Source organism: Lissotriton vulgaris, chromosome 7 (genome assembly GCF_964263255.1).
Source record: "Lissotriton vulgaris chromosome 7, aLisVul1.2, whole genome shotgun sequence".
NCBI lineage: Eukaryota > Metazoa > Chordata > Amphibia > Caudata > Salamandridae > Lissotriton > Lissotriton vulgaris.
In genome coordinates this window covers 1121482568-1121496643 of record NC_141695.1, presented here as the reverse complement: position 1 = coordinate 1121496643, position 14076 = coordinate 1121482568, and positions in this window count along the sequence as shown.

The following is a 14076-nucleotide window of genomic DNA, read 5'->3' as shown; positions in this document are numbered from 1 at the left end:
AACCCCTGGGAGCAGTTCCGGATTGATAAAAGGGCTGGCGCAACTTTCGGTTCTGGTTACATCCAGCCAATCACAGCATTACCGTTGACACGCACATTTGCACTTACTAGCAAAACCGTCACAAAATATCCACGCAAAGAGATATCACTACCATTTTCAAATTATATTTCTCCAAAACTACCAAACAGATTTGCACCAAATAACAAAAAGCGCAATCTGCAAACAACATCTACCTTTCTGCCAAATTAGGTGTAATTCCATCCAGCAGTTCGGGCTCTAGGTTTGCAACGTGTTCCTGTGGGAATTAAAATTCCAAATGCACCTTTGTTTTGTGTCCTTATTTCTTAGTCCCCACTACACGGATCCAGGATTTCCATGACACACAGAGCCTACCTTGAAAGGTTTTGGGGAAAATTTCATGAACATTGGTCAAATTACGCCAAAGTAATAAGCAAGTCCAAAAATGCTGTAATACTAATGTTTTTGCACTGACCTGCAAAACGTAGCAATTGACTAATTTGTAAATGGCATGTTAAATTCTCCTGTAAGGTCATAGTAAATGGTGTAGAAGCTAAGCTTGAGGCATGAAAAAATGATATTCTGGACCTGTGGAAGAACAGCAGAGGAGCGAACCTGTTGTCTGAAATCTGTCAGGAGACCTAAAGGTCTGTACCTGCTCCCAGTTCTACTCAGTACTAAGAAATGGACTCCAGAGTACAGTTTTGACCTCCTCTGTAGATACAAGACACAGCAGTCTGCAAGAGGGATTTTCCTGAAGTGCCTGCTGACCAGCAGCAACTGGGACTGGAAATGGGACTGGACCGGACCCTGCTGGTGGCCTCTGTTAAACTGAGCCATGGCCCTAAGTTCTGTCTCTGAGGTCCTTAGAGCCTTTGAAGTGACCAAGGGATGCTGCTACAGAAACTTTGAAAAGTTGGGACTGAAAAATGCTTGGATTTGCAGACCTCCAGAGGGTTTTGAGAAATCACAAAATTTAATCTGCTTAAGGTATGACCTCGCTGGACAAGAAATTACGTTAGTCTTGCATGCAGCAGTTTGCTGCCTGAAATTCAAGTTGACACAAGGAGATGATAGATGGAGCGCTGTAACTTTTAAGACACTCACCCCAAGTCACAGATCCGTGCTGAATCCATCATCGCTCTTTAGCTCACTTTGCCACCCCAGTTCAGACCAAGATATAGACACATCAGTCTTGACCCTATGGCCAGGTCTATACTGGGGTGGCATGATGAGCAAAAGAATGATGTATTTAACCCAGATCTCTTGACTGGGGGTGAATGTTTTGATTTGTTCTTCATTTAGTTCATCAAGTGTATGTCTTTTGCTTTTTCACCCTAAGTGTGCTGGGCTGGGCCAGAGGTGGGTCCCGGGCTCACTGTGCTACTGGATTCAAACTATCCTGGCTGATGAGGGGTGAAGCCCCAAAATCTGTCCTAGGATGCTTGTTCCCGCTCCAGGGAAAACTTGGCTTGGCATTTCGGGTGGGATTGATACCCTGCGACACAGGGTCAATACTGATTTGCATATGGCCAGTTCTAAACTGGGGTGGCAAGGTGAGTAAAACAATGACGGATTTAACCCATATCTTTTGACTGGGAGTGAATGTTTTGATTTGTTCTGCATTCCGTCCATCAATTGTGTGTCTTTTGAAATTCAAGTTCAGTAGATCCTCACGTCAAGCTTAACCGACAATGCAAACTTATGGGATACAGTCTGCTGCCTTCCCTCACCGGAGGAATCCAAGATCCAAAAAAGAGACTCAGTCCAAAGGTAGAAATCTTGATATGGTAAAGAGGGCTTCCCTGGGTGCAAAATTAACATTTCTCCAGCTTGGACCTTTTTGCGACAAAAGCAAGGGCTTGAACAGGACCTCATTCAGTGGCTATCCAGCATTGAGAGGGCTTTTAGTTCAGAAATTAGTTCAGAAGGTAAAATCTTTGAATAGAATGAACCTGCTTGGTACATCCAAGCCACGCTCTCTCATTGTCATTCTCAAATTTGCCTTAGGCCCCAGTTATTAGTGAACAGTGAGTATTGATTGACAGTTTACTTTTTCTTGGTGCTTAGCCTTACAACATTATAAATTATATATTTGGATCCCCTTATTGGATTATTGTTGTTTTAGTGAAATTTTGTTCCCTATGGGTTTTCTCTATTTTGAGAGAATGGAGTGGAGTTTATATTGCGAGTGTTTTTACTGTTTAATTGTTTAACTGTTTTAGTACTTTTAAAAATTTTACTCAATTAGCCTGTCTGCTCTGTGCCATAGCTACCAGTGGTTGAGCCAAGGTATGATTTACTGAAATCTTTGCCTGAACCTATCAGGGTGTGTCTTTATTTCTTGTTGCGGACTACCGTCCTCCAAAATATAATAATAAGAATTTTTTTTTAACTCTTTTTATTGAAACATGCTCAACACAGTATACTATTACTGAGTGTTATAGCTCGGAGAGTTTGACCTTACATTTGTTAAATATCCTTCCAATATAATCAAACAATGTTCTTCCCCATTCGAGCCCTCCACCCCCGCTAGAAAAACAGTTGAGTGCTAAATTGGTGAATATTATCGGCGTACACCCCCCTCACTCCCCCCTTTCAGCCTTCGGGAAGGGAACAGACAATGCTGTGGTGGGGATTCTCTATAAAGTATAGCCCTCTATAGGTTTGCCATCTGCTCTAGACTTTATCCCACATTTTTGGGCAGCCCCTACTTTTGTATATGTTTTTTTCAGCCAGGCTGCACCAGCCAATATCAGACGTGCAGTCTGCATTTTTGGGAGACATCACTGCCCACCAACATCTTGCCACATTTCGTTTTGCCACTACCACTGCTTTGGACAGGCACATTTTCGTGTATCTAGGCCATGCTACCTCTCCCGTGATGTGCAACAGGAACCATTTGTGTTCTATGGTACCTGCTGGTCTACTATGCTAGCCATGCCCCCTCCTATCCTTTGCCAGTATGTCTGAATGATCGGACACTCCCATAGGGTGTGGTAGAATGTTCCCTGTTGGCCACAACCCCTTTGGCACTGACCTGTCTCCAAGCACCCCTAAAATTATTAATTCACTACATACACCCATATATATTAGACCTCAGCCATACTGTATTTGCCTTTCTGATTTTTAGACATCCTAAATAATGCTAATAAGAAATTAGTGCAAATTCAGATTATTGAACCCAAAATAATGGTAGTGCGAAATTGAAGATCCCAAATTGTTGGGGTGTACCACGTAGAGAGAACATAAAATGCAAAAAAAAGCACATGAAAGAAAATGTAACGCATTTAAGTAATAAATATGACTCTGATGAAATAATCACAAGTATAAGAAAGATTTTATCTCCATTTTCTTCAAGTGTGTTCCAAGCCAATACAAAGGAATCCTGGATATTTAAACAGGATTCAGATGGACCGAGCATGACCCTTGATGAAGATAATATCCATGGATTTCACAATTAATTTACAAAAGCAGCAGTGCATACAGTGCCTGGTGTTCAATTGTGTTCACAATATTATACAAAATGTGTGCTCACTATTCACCCTATGTCAATTTTGTTCTCAAAATATTCAAACATTTTTCTTCAATAATTGAATCATCAGTGTGTGAAAGAATTTTCATTGTCGGGTCTTGATTCTTGATTCTTTGGGCTCAGCTTTTATCCACTTTATTGCTCTATCCAAAGAAATGCAAATTAAAACTGATTTTCAGACAAGCCATTGTGTGTTACCCAACAGTGAACTTCATCAGAGCTGTGAGGAACATAAAACATATGTTTTTTAAAATCTGCATATCACAGCTTTGGACCAACAACAAACATGCTAGATCTGAACCTCTGGGATAGCAAACCTGCCTACGATACAATTTCACACTAGTTATAATGCACCCTCACATGGGAAAAAAATGATTCTTGCAAGATAAGTCTTACTTTTTTTAAGACCAAAATTCTTTGTTTACATAATAACACTATTAATACATATTTTCAGATAATCCATTTTAGTAATCAAAAAAACTAAGATACACTCATTTTAATTGTGATTGTAATTCACAAACTAGAGCTCGCAGAACAAATATTAGTATATTTTAAAGACTAATGTTATAAACTCACTTGAACAGCATCTATAGTCATTCAGATATCTGGTTATGAGCCCATTAAGTCTCTTCTGACAATAAATAATCTTTTCCGTGTAAGTCCTTGTTCTGTAAGTAAAGTAAAAGCATCTAGGAGAGCTAAGACTTAATAGCATTAGATGACAAATAATATTTCTATTATGCCATAGGTGTTCTGTAAAGCAACATACCTACTGCTCATATTGGAATTCAGGCCTTCCAAGTAATGTGGTTATCTATTGGATGTCTGTAATGCTAGAGGCACTCTTGTTATTGTTATTGTTGTTATTGTTAATTGTGACTTATAAAGCGCTTAATACCGGCAGATCTCTAAGAGCTGAGTTTGAGCTTGAGCGTGTGGTTTGACACTCAGTGATGACCTTTGACTACCTTTATTTTTTCTGACTTTAGTGTGTTATTTCATCCTAGCCTGGATGTACGACGGTCCTGCATATGCCTTGCTTCTCTTCTTTCTTGTAATCTTGCTGTCTTTCAGTGGGAGTTGTCACGGAGTAAGACAGCCTTGCCAAGAATAGAACGTGTGGGCTGTGCATTTGAAAGTGTGAAAGGGAGAGAGAGGTGTGGAATGTACTCTTTGGTCTCGAAGTGCAGTGTTGTGGGCAGTGATTCACACATGTGCTCTGCGTTGTATGAGAATTAGGAAGCTCTTACTATTGGCTTTGACATAGCCTTATGTCATCTTGTTTTCTGACTTTGCCTTGCTTCAGTTTTTCTGCATGCAATGCAGCTCTTGCAAGTGGTTTGGGTTATGAGAATTATGAAGTCCTTACTATTGGCTTTGACATGGCCTCATGTCATCCTTTTTTGCTGGCTTTGCCTTGCTTCTGCTTTTCTGCATGCACAGCAGCGCTTGCAAGTTGCTTGGGTTCTTCACATTCAAGGTCTTTCTGTTTTTTAAGGGATTGTTTATGTACTCTGAAAGGCTTTTGTGAGCTTCGTCAAGATAGAGGCTGGAACATGCAAAATTTGAAGAATGGGACGTGAGAGCTCCTTCCTGCCATGTGAATGCTTGCTTGGAACCTGGCCAGTTCTGGTAAGATTCCTCTGGCTTAGGGGGAGTTCTTTCTCGAACCTTGTAGTGTGTTTAAAGCTGAGGGTTGTGGACTTGGAAACCAGGAGTTTGGAATCTGAGTGGGGGCTGACGCGTCTACCTCAGAGTGAACCCTGGTTGCTGAGGCTCTCAATCACGGCTGTTTACTTCCCCAGTCAGGAGTGGGTGAGATGCGGTGTTTGCACCAGGTGATGTATTGAGTTTTGATTCCTGCCATTGTGATGTGAGCCTGTGACTTTGATCATTTGATGTGTTGTCTTTGTGATGTGACTTCTAAAGTTCTCATTTCAATCAATCAATCATAGCATTTGTGAAGTGCACTATTTACCCGTGAGGGTCTCAAGGCGCTGGGGGTGGGGAATGCTGCTACTGCTCAAAAGCCAGGTCTTGAGTAGTCTTCTGAAGGTCAGCAGGTCTTGGGTCTGCTGTAGGTGAATGGGGATGGTGTTCCAGGTCTTGGCGGCGAGGTGGGAGAGCGATCTGCCGCAGAAGGTCGCTCCTCAGATGTGGGGGACAGGGCGAGGGTGAGGTTGGTGGAGCAAAGCTGGTGGGGTCGGAGTGTTGGAGCTGAGTCTTCTGTTGAGGTACGGTGGTCCGGTGTTGTGGAGTGCCTTGTGTGCGTTGGTGAGGAGTTTGAAGATTATCCTCGTGTAGGGGGGGAACCAGTGCAGGTCTCTCAGGTGGGGTGTGATGTGGCTGTGGCAATGATGTCAAGGATCAATCGTGCAGTGGCGTTCTGGATGTGTTGAAGCCATTTCAGGAGTTTGGCCGAGGCTCTTGCATATAGGGCGTTTCCATAGTCCAACCTGCTGCTGATGAAGGCCTGGGTGACCGTTCTTCTTGTTTCAGTGGAGATCCACTTGTAGATCTTGCGAAGCATGCGGAGGGTGTTGAAGCAGGAGGAAGAGATGGTGTTGACCTGCTTAGTCATGGAAAGGGTGTAGTCGAGGATGACCCCTAGGTTGCGTGCGTGGTCGAGGGGTGTTGGAGCTGTTCCCAGTGTGGTCAGCCACCAGGAGTCGTCCCAGGCCGAAGAGGTGGATTCGAGGATGAGGACCTCCGTCTTGTCCGAGTTCAGCTTCAGTCGGCTCTTCCTCATCCATTCAGCGACGGCCTTCATTCCTTAGTGGAGTTTGGTTTTGGCGGTTTGGGGGTCCTTGGTGAGGGAGAGGATCAGCCGGGTGTCATCGGCGTACGAAATGTTGTTGAGGTCATGCAGTCGGGCGACGTGGGCGAGCAGTGCCATGTAGATGTTAAACAGCGTTGGGCTGAGGGATGAACCCTGGGGTACGCCGTAGATGATCTTGGTGGCTTCAGAGAAGAAGGGGGGAGGCGGACGCTCTGTGTTATGCCAGAGAGGAAGAAGGTGGTCCAGTCCAGGGCCTTCTCTTGGATCCTGGCGTCATGGAGGCATGTGCATAGTGTGTGGTGGCAGACCGTGTCTAAGGTAGCTGACAGGTCCAGTAGGATGAGGGCCGTGGTTTCTCCATTGTCTAGCATGGTCCTGATGTCATTGGTGGCGGCGATGAGGGCAGTTTCGGTGCTGTGGTTGCTGTGGAACCCAGACTGGGACAGGTCCAGAATGATGTTCTCCTCGAGGTAGCGGGTCAGTTTGTTGTTGATGGTCTGCTCGATGACCTTTGCTGGAAACAGACAGGAGCAGGGGAATAGACGTTAAGTTCTTGAGGTCCTTGGGGTCTGCTTTGGGTTTCTTGAGTAAGGCGTTAATCTCCGCGTGCTTCCAGCTCTCCGGGAAGGTTGCTATCTCTAGGGAAATGTTGATGGCTTTCCAGAGATGGAGATGGGGTGCGATGACAGTGCTGGCTTTGTTGAAGAAGTGGTCTGGGCATGTTTCTGACGGCGATCCGGAGTGGTTGGTGTTCATGATCTTGATGGTGTCGTCGTCGTTTATGTTGGTCCAGGAGAGCAGGCTGTTGGTGCGGATGGAGGTTGTGGGGGCGGCGGTCTCAGTGGTTGTCGGGGCGGTCGTGGTGTTGAAGCTTTAGTGGATGTCTGGGATCTTGTGATGGAAGAAGGTGACCAGCGAATTGCACAAGTCTTGTGAAGGTGGGATGTCGTTGGTGTTGGAGCTGAGATTGGAGAGTTCTTTCACGATGTTGAAGAGCTCTTTGCTGTTGTGTGATTTGTTGTCTAGGTGGTCTTTAAAGGAGGCCCTTTTGGCAGATCTTATGAGGTGATGGTGCCTGCGGGTGGCGTTCTTGTGGGCTGCGTAGCTGTTCGGTGTTTGTTCACAGAGCCAGTTCTTCTCTATCTTTCAGCAGGTTTGCTTGGAGGCCTTGAGGTCTTCAGTGAACCAGCTGCTTTCTTGCTGGTGTGGCTGTTGGAGGGTTTCTTGAACGGGGCGAGAGTGTTGGGGCAGTCAACGATCCACTGTCTGAGGTTGTGGGCGGCGGTGTTGGGGTCAGCCGGTGGGCTCTGGGCGAGGGCGGTGGTTAGCTGGTCTTCGGTGACTTTGCTCCAGCAGCCGCGAGGCATCTGTTGGGTGCGCTGGTGTGGTGGTGGGTTTCCAGAAGGTGAAGTGGATGCAGCACTGGTCGGTCCAGTGGAGTTCTATGGTGTGGTTGATGGAGACGTGGGGGCTTGAGGGGAAATGGGGTCATGCATGTGGCCAGCGGAGTGGGTGGGTGTTGTGACGAGTTGTCTGAGTCCGAGGTTGGCTAGGTTGTCGATCAGGGTGGTGGAGTTGGAGTTGTTGTTCTTGAGGTGGAAGTTCAGTTCCCCCAGGAGGAGGTAGTCCGTGGAGGGGAGGGCGTGTGTGCTGAAAAAGTCGGTGATGGAGTTGCTGAACTGTAATCGGGGTCCAGGGGGACTGTAGAAGAGGGTTCCTCTGAGGGTGATGTTGGGGTTGGTGTGGATCTGGAAATGCAGGTGTTCGGTGGTGCTGAGGGTGTCATCGGTGTTGGTTGAGACTTTGAGAGTGTTCCTGTGGACAATTGCGATTCCTCCTCCTACTCTATTGGTGCAGTCCCTTCGGGTGATCTTGTAGCCTTCCGGATGGCTATGGCGATGTTGGGTGCTGAGGAGGGGTTCAGCCAGGACTCCGTCTGGAAGGCGACATCTGGGGTGGTTGAGTCGAGTAGGTTCCAAAGTTCAACAGCGTGTTTGCAGGCAGAGCTGGTGTTGAGAAGGATGCATCTGAGGTAGTTGAGTTCTTTCCTGGTCAGTAGGTTGGCAGGCCAGATGCTGGTAAAGCTGCAGTTCCGGCAGGTGAAGGGTCAATGGGTGCACTTCAGGGCGGCCTAGATGCACGTGTGTGATCGCTGGGTGTTGAGTGCATGAGGGGTGCTGGCAGTGTAGCAGAGGCGTTCGCTGTGGCGTGCATGGTAGCCAGAGGTTCTGGCGCTGGGCATGGTCCAGGCATGGACAGGCGCAGACGGGCTTGCGCAGCGGTCGCCTTATAAGGGAAGGTGGGAGGGAGCAGCAGCTGGGAGGCAGGAGTGGGGTGGGGGATTGGCGAGCGGGGGGCAGGGCCGCAGGGAAGCAGTGGTGAGAAAACGGGGATACAGAAGGCAAAAAGGGGAGCGGGAAGCATGGCAAGAAAAAATAAAGTACAACAGAAATGGGAAAATAACCAACAGAATGGCAGTAATACAAGCAGTAAATTAGGCAGAAATGCAGCAAATGAGACTGCTATGAAACGGAGCAGGCTCTGATACAGGAGCTGCGAGCTCACAGTAGCAATGGCAGCGAGGCTGGGGGCACAGACACACAGGTGGCGCTGTGTGTCGTGAGGAGCGGCCCAACCTGAGGACGGGGTCACGAGTCACTCTCCCTACCACGCAGCGCTGCCCTATAAGGGGAGGTGGGAGGGAGGAGCAGCTGGGAGGCGGGGGTGGGGCGGCGGGGCAGCGAGCGGGGGCGGGCCGCAGGGAGGCATCGGCAAGAAAACGGGGATACAGAAGGCAAAAAGGGGAGCGGGAAGTGTAGCAAGAAAAAATAAAGTACAACAGAAATTGGAAAATAACCAACAGAATGGCAGTAATACAAGCAGTAAATTAGGCAAAAATGCAGCAGATGAGACAGCTATGAAAGGGAGCAGTCACTGATACAGGAGCAGTGAGCTCACAGTAGCGGTGGCAGGAATGCTGGGGGCACAGACACACAGGTGGCATCTATTCAGTGTATATATCTTTCTAATCTTTTGCAGGAAGTCCAGTATATTGGCATGAGTCTTATCTCATATTATTTGCTGCTTGTTTAAAAAATATGTATTATTGAATTTCAATTTCAATTTCAAATAGCTTTATTTGACAGATGTGTCATAAAAGCACAATGTACATACAACATACAATTTAAAAAGCATAAATAATCCAGACCTAAAAACATTTTAAGAAAATATTAAACATTCAATAACTGTCGAGTAAAGAAAATCAATGGCAATATATTAATAATTCCTTAAAAACTGATTCAATAGGCACAACATAGGCCGTTCACATTTCATAACTCCAGTTCATTAATAATCGTTCTGGGTGACACTAATCATCAGCATTACGAGGGGCCTGGGAAAATGCCCTAGATCAAATACACCAGGCCCACCCCAGAAACTTGGCCATAGCTACTGATATTAATAGCGTTGGATCAGTTGGAAGCACTCTCAACGCCTCCTCATGCCTTCTAAAACCTAACAGCTTACAAGTAGGCATAATCCACTTTGCACGAGGTTTCTTGTATAGTGGACAAAAAAACAACAGGTGACTGATCGTCTCTCACCTATCTTGACACCCAGGACATTCAGTCTCGGTGAACCCTGCCCATTTACTAGTAAATTCCCTGACAGGAAGGGTGCCAACCCTCGGCTGAAAATACAGCTTCCTATCAAATAGTTTCTCGATGGCACCCCAGTACTGCTCTAGGGCCGGCGTTGACTTAAATTCTAGAAACCGGCCAGTCAGGTGCTTTACTGAGCCACTAGAACATACAGAAACCTGTATCATTTCCCAATACAACTCCTTCAAGATCTTCTTTGAAGGAAAAATTGCATTGAGGGGGTCATTCCATAGTTCACTCAGTCCCAGGTTCTCTAACAGCAATATTATCTCTCTTAACCATTTCACTTTGTGGAAACGGTCACTATTCCTTACATCTTTGAGACCCATGGCATAGTGAGATAATTCAGCCGTACTCCACAATCGCAGCCAGTATAAAAGGAGGCGTAGTTTTACCAGGTCGGATACTGCTTTCCTCCCCAGATCGAGCAGCAGCGGGCACATAGGTGTACTTTTAGGGACGCTTGCGACCTTATGTAGGAATGAGTTTTCTGCTGCATTTAAACTAGAGACATTTGTGAACCCCCATAGCTAAGCTCCATACAGACAGGAGCTTATAACCTTCATGCTATAGATCTCTAACAAGGGACTGATTGGTTTAGAGAGGGAAGTCTTAAATTCGGCTGCCAGGAGCCCAGCCTTTTGTTTGTGCTTTAACGTGACCACGTAAGTTTGTTTTGACCACTTCATATCAGCCTGTAGCGTGACCCTCAAATACTTAAAAGCATAAACTTTTTCAAGAGGCGCTTTATCCATACATAGCTTCCCCCAAAATGATCTATGTTCATTAAAAGACATGAACTTTGTCTTTGCCATGTTGATTATTAGGACCCGATTTGAACAGAATTCCTCAAACCTACTCAAGGCTTTCTGCAGGCCACTAGGTGTTTTTGCAATGATTAGGGTGCGTCCGCAAACATGAGGATGGGTATGTGTACACCGGCATCGTAGGGTGCCTCAGAGAGGAAATCAGCCACACCGTTTACGAAGAGCGAGAACAGAGACGGTGCGAGCACGCAACCCTGTCACACTCCCCTGTTCACGGCAAATGACTCGGTAACCTCCCCCCTGGCATCCCACCGGACCCATGCATGGTTGCCCTCATGTAGGTGGATTATCAGGGATAGCAATTCTGAGGACAACCCCATCTCCCTTAAAACACACCGCAGCCTGCAACGAGGCACCAAGTCGAAGGCTGCCTTCAAGTCCACGAATACGGCGTATAATGCCCCCTTCCCCAAAAGTGACGGTCTTCCAATAAATATTAATAAAACGGAAGACCTGGTCTACAGTATTTGTGAGGGGTCTGAAGCCTGCCTGCAGTGGGGTAAGGATATTCTCATCGTCCATCCAAGACTGAAGTTTTTGTAGAATCAGTCTCCCCATAATCTTTTGGATGGAATCTATAAGACTGATTGGCCTATAGTTTGCTGCTACAGCTTTGTCACCCTTCTAAAAAACAGGAATGATCTCCGCCCACTTCCAGGAGGCCGGAATTGGGGCACCACAGGCAATTGCGTTTGCTAGATGTCTAATATACAAACGCCAGGAAGACTTGTAACTTATAAAGACATCCACAGGGATGCTATCGGCTCCTGGGGTACGACCTGATGTGATGGTATCTAGCGCCCTATCCACAACTGCTAGTGTAAATATCCCACTAGTATAAAATGAATGACCATACTGGAGGATGTTCAGCTCGTCAACCAAAGAAGCATACTGGGGTTTGAAATATTCGACCCACAGATGATGGGCAACATGATTTTGAGGAGAATCCGGGCACCCACCCCTATGCCACTTAAACACATCCCAGAATAGTTTAGATTTCCGGGACTCACACGCTTCCTTGAGGTCCTGCCACCTAGCTTGGTCCCAGAGTTTTTTTGGCTTCCCTAACTACTTTTCTGTAGGAGGCCCGTGCCAACCTTACTCCCTCAGGATCTCCTGCACCTAAAGCTACTCCTAGTGCCCTCCGAGAGTGACGACAATTTGTGTTAAACTACCCTTCAGCTTTCTTATTCCTACTACTCTTAGGATTAATAGCTTTACAAAAAAATGACTTTAGGTGGTCAAAGAGCGTGGTATGGGTCTCAGTTATATGGGACAAGGGGGCCTGGGTTCCCTCGCTACTACTCCATACTTCCAGTGCCCTATCTACCTCATTATTCATAGCTAGCACTGTTTCCTGGTGTTGTAGGCCATTACTCCATTTAAGATGGCGAGTATTGTTGGACAGTGCTAGGTCATTAACCCATACCTCTACCCTATTAGATGGAGCTTCTCCAAACAACCCAACCATTGTAGCTATAAGTGGGTCATGATCGCTTTCGGGCGTCTGACTACCACCATGTCCCCCAAATTCTGCCACAATAAAAGGCTCACCAACAAATAATTGATACAGCTGGACCTGAGGCCATTGTTAAAGGTGTCAACCCCCATCCTGTCTGACTGCGCTCGCCCATTTGCGGCTCGCAGTTGATGGCTCATGCACATCCCCTTCAGTTGAATAGCCGCCGCAGTCTACTTTTTTATAGGCTCAATCGTGAGGATAGGGATTCCCCACTTTGCATCTTCCTCCTCCAAGAAACACGGATCCTCTAACCCCAGAGGTTCAAACGTAGTGTTGAAATCCCCTAAGGTTATCGGACCTGACCTCAGGACACCCCCGTGCCTCACGGTCCTCCAGCTGTAGCCGTGGCCGTGCCCCCTCGCTGCTGCTTACTGTGCCGTCCTTTGAGCCCCCTGTGACCTGATTGTCTCTTTGCTGCTCGTTGTGCCGTCTTTTTTGTACCCTGTGCCCTGATTGTCTCCTTGTTCTGGTTTACTCTGCATCCCTGCCTGGTGTGACCCCCCCTGCCGTCCTTTTGCCCCCTGTGCCCTGATTGTCTCTTTGCTGCTCGTTGTGCCGTCTTTTTGTCCCCTGTGCCCTGATTGTCTCCTTGTTCTGTTTTACTCGGTATCCCTGCCTGGTGCAACCCCCCCCGCTCCCCGCTCCCCGCCGCCGTGACATTGCGGCCTGACCCCTCTCCTTCAGTGTCCTCCCCGCTCCCACCTCCCAGCTGCTCCTCCCTCCCATTTGGCCTTATATGGAGACCGCGCGGCACAGGTGAGTGTGACCTGACCTCAGGACACCCCCGCGCCGCACGGCCCTCCAGCTGTAGGCGCGCCCGTGCCCCCTCGCTGCCACTTGCTGTGCCGTCCTTTTTGCCCCCGGTGACCTGAATGTCTCTTTGCTGCTCGTTGTGCCGCTTTTTTGTCCCCTGTGCCCTGATTGTCTCCTTGTTCTGTTTTACTCGGCATCCTTGCCTGGTGTGACCCCCCCTGCCATCCTTTTGCCTCCTGTGCTCTGATTGTCTCTTTGCTGCTCGTTGTGCCGTCTTTTTTGTCCCCTGTGCACTGATTGTCTCCTTGTTCTGTTTTACTCGGTATCCCTGCCTGGTGCGACCCCCACCCTGCTCCCCGCTTCCCGCAGCCGTGACATCCCGGCCCTGCCCCTCGCCTTCTGTGTCCTCCACGCTCCCGCCTCCCAGCTGTTCCTCCCTCCCACTTGGCCTTATATGGAGACCGCGCGGCGCAGGTGAGTGTGACCTGACCTCAGGACACCCCCGCGCCGCACGGCCCTCCAGCTGTAGGCGTGCCCGTGCCCCTTCGCTGCTGCTTGCTGTGCCCTCCTTTTTGCCCCCTGTGACCCGATTGTCTCTTTGCTGCTTGTTGTGCCGTCTTTTTTGTCCCCTGTGCCCTGATTGTCTCCTTGTTCTGTTTTACTCTGCATCCCTGCCTGGTGTGACCCCCCCCCTGCCGTCCTTTTGCCCCCTGTGCCCTGATTGTCTCTTTGCTGCTCGTTGTGCCGTCTTTTTTGTCCCCTGTGCCCTGATTGTCTCCTTGTTCTGTTTTACTCGGTATCACTGCCTGGTGCGATCCCCCCGCTCCCCGCTTCCCGCCACTGTGACATCGCAGCCCCGCCCCCGCCTTCTGTGTCCTCCTCGCTCCCGCCTCCCAGCTGCTCCTCCCTCCCACTTGGCCTTATATGGAGACCGCGCGGCGCAGGTGAGTGTGACCTGACCTCAGGACACCCCCGCGTCGCAT